The 2,939-nt window shown below is 50.7% G+C and overlaps 1 protein-coding gene across 1 annotated transcript in view; it reads left to right on the top strand.

Moving 5' to 3' along the window:
• Nucleotides 1-2,659: 2,659 nt before the first annotated feature.
• RNF130 (ring finger protein 130) overlaps nucleotides 2,660-2,939 on the top strand; it is a 107,166-nt gene continuing 106,886 nt past the window's right edge. Inside the window, exon 1 of the mRNA XM_021689911.2 lies at nucleotides 2,660-2,771. The gene's annotated coding sequence lies outside the window, so the exon portion shown is untranslated. The remainder of the gene's footprint in view (nucleotides 2,772-2,939) is intronic.

Here is a 2,939-nt window from a genome sequence, read left to right as displayed (position 1 = left end):
ACAAAAAAATTTTTTTTACTTAAATGTTTTAGAAGGTAGTTTTGTCCAAAGGGTTGATGTGGATGTGGAGAAATGGAACCCTGGTGCACTGGTGGTGGGAATGTAAATGCTGCAGCCACTGTGGAAAATGGTATGGCAGTTCCTCGAAACATTAAACATAGGTGACACCTGGGTGGCTCAGTTGGTTAAGCGTCTGCCTTCAGCTCAGGTCTCAGGTCATGATCCCAGGGTCCTGGGATCAAGCCCCACGTTGGGCTCCCTGCTCAGCGGGGAGCCTGCTTCTCCCTCTGCCTGCCACTCCCCCTGCTTGTGCTCGCTTGCTCTCTCTCTCTCTCTCTAACAAATAAATCAATCTTAAAAAAAAAAAAAAGTCAAACATAGAACTACCCTACGATCCAGCAATCCCACTTCTGGGCATTTATGCAAAAGAACTGAAATCAGGATCTTGATGAGGTATTTAAACACTCATGTTCATTTGAGCACCCATGTTCATTATTCACAATAACTAAAAGGTGGAAGCAATTCAAGTGTCCATCAATGGTTGGATAAGCAAAATGTGGTGTATACATACAATGGAATATTATTCATCCTTAAAAAGGAAAGAAATTCTGATACACGCTACAACGTGGATGAACCTGGAGGACATTATGCTAAGTAAAATAAACCAGTCACAAAAGGTCAAATACTAAAAACCAAACCAAACCAAACCAAAAAACCCCAAAAGGTCAAATACTATGTGACTCCACATATGTATGTATATAAATGACTGTATGTATACACTTGGAGAAGTGAAATTCATTGAAACAGAAAGTAGAGTGGTGGTGACAATGGGCTGGGGGAGGGGGCCGGGGGAACTTATTATGTAATGGGTACAGAAATTCAGCTTTACAAGATGAAAAGAGTTCCAGAGATGGATGGTGGTGATGGTTGCACAATGGCGTGAATATACTAAATGCCACTGAACGCTTAAAAATGGTTAAGATATAAATTTTGTTCTGGGTGTTTCATGGCAATTTTTAAAAGGTAGCTTTGTGGGGCGCCTGGGTAGCTCAGTCGGTTGAGCATCTGTCTGCGGCTCAGGTCATGATCTCAGGGTCCTGGGATCGAGTCCCACATCATTGGGTCCCTGCTCAGCAGGTAGTCTGCTTCTCCCTCTCCCTCTGCCTCTCCCCCTGCTTGTGCTCTCTCACTCTCTCTGTCAAATAAATAAAATCTTTTAAAAATAAATAAATAAAAATAAAAGGTAGCTTTGTATCACTACTATAAATGAAAAAACTCTTGCGCTAAAGGAAAGATGTCCATAAAATTAAAAACAATTACTAATTGAAGGCAGTGTTAATGTTGCCCTAGATGCTGGTATCTGCTGAGGCTATGCATGGAGACCTCATCCCACTCTGTAGCCCATGCTTTGAAAGACCCTTGTAAGGACAAAGGAGAAGGGGGCATGAGCATGTCAGGCAGAGGCAGGCCAGGGCATGCCAAGTAAGAAAAGCAGAGCAGAGAGACCCCCAACAGGCCTGGGGCTGTCTGGGCAGGGAATTCCAGGTCTCAGGTGCCTGAACATGGGGTACCTTAGTTCCAAGAACTTCTTAGTCTGTGAGGAGGGGGTCCTGCAGCAGGAGGGCTAGAGTAGATCCCTCTTTAAGCACTAGACCCAGGGAGAGGGCCTGGTTACTTTGGTCTAGGGGCTGTACTTTCTGGAGACAAGTAAATAAATACAATCCAGCCTCAATATGGCCAGGGCATAGACAGATGATGGCCAGTGAGGGTGGAAGGGAAGGGTCTAGAGGGAGAAATTGTGAAGGCTGTTGCTAAGAGTCACCCGTGGACATCTGATATTTTAGCCAGCACTGCATCCAGACCCTTTTCCTGGAAACAGTGCCTCGGTTTTCCTTTGAGAAGCTGCCTATTTCTGGGATGAATATTCAGTACATTTTGTTGGGCAAGGCTGACTCCACCCCTACCCACTATGGGATTCAGAGGATCCAGGCCTGGCCGGTCAGAAGATGCTATTCTTCCTCCTCACCTCGGAGCAATAATGACTCCATAGCTCCGAAATACTCTATAGCTCTCAATACTCTATAAGCTCCTGGATTCAGCCACACCTGACGCAAGAACCTCCCCTTCGTTTATGCTTTGGAAGGGTCCTCAGCTTAACTGACAAGGTGTGTGTGCTGGGGGCTGGGTAAGTCTCACCACAATCTGCTCCTTGTCCAGGGACTCCGGAGGTTTCATCTAGTGTGTAGAGATCCTTCTCGAGCACACAAGGGCCTTACAGTTCTGGGTGTTGCGGGCCCCCACATCTCCTTACGGAGACACATCCCCTCACCCGTGCTCCATGATGTCAATTACATGACTTGCAGCTGACCGGCTGAAATGTGAAATCTCATAGACTGTTTCTTTTAATTAATTGTAAAGTTTTAACTTTTTCTTTTGCATTCTCGTTGCAAGCTTTTCCACAGCCTCTGGAAAGCTCCCAGGCTCCAGGACCCGTGCCCACGACGCCCGACGCACCGACAGGGTCCCGCGCCCCTCGGACCCTCGTGCAGACGGGCGGGAGCGGGCTGGGGTTCGCACGCATGCGCGCGGAGGCGGGGCTGCGCCCCCAGGCCTGCGCGTTGCCGTTCGGCCGCCGGGGAGGGGGGATTTGGGTGGAGTGGCAGCGAGCGCGTGCCGGAGGCGGCCGCCGGGCTAGCGAGACTTTGTGCTCCACAGACCCTCCTTCGGGCGCATCCTCCCGGAGCCGCCCCCCAAACCCCCGCCGCTTCCAAGCAAGGCGCCCCCGACTCGGCGGGACCGGCCCCGGGGGATGGAGCGGGCCCGTCCCCACGGCCCCAGAGGGGCCCCGAGGAGACGACCGCGCGCCGCCTGACCCGCCGTCCTGGCCCAGGGGCCCATGGGCGCGTCCCCGCGGGCGGGCCGCGGACGTGAGGGCGGTG

Source organism: Neomonachus schauinslandi, chromosome 7 (assembly GCF_002201575.2).
Source record: "Neomonachus schauinslandi chromosome 7, ASM220157v2, whole genome shotgun sequence".
Classification (NCBI taxonomy): Eukaryota; Metazoa; Chordata; class Mammalia; order Carnivora; family Phocidae; genus Neomonachus; species Neomonachus schauinslandi.
This window is presented reverse-complemented; position numbering and strand designations above follow the sequence as displayed.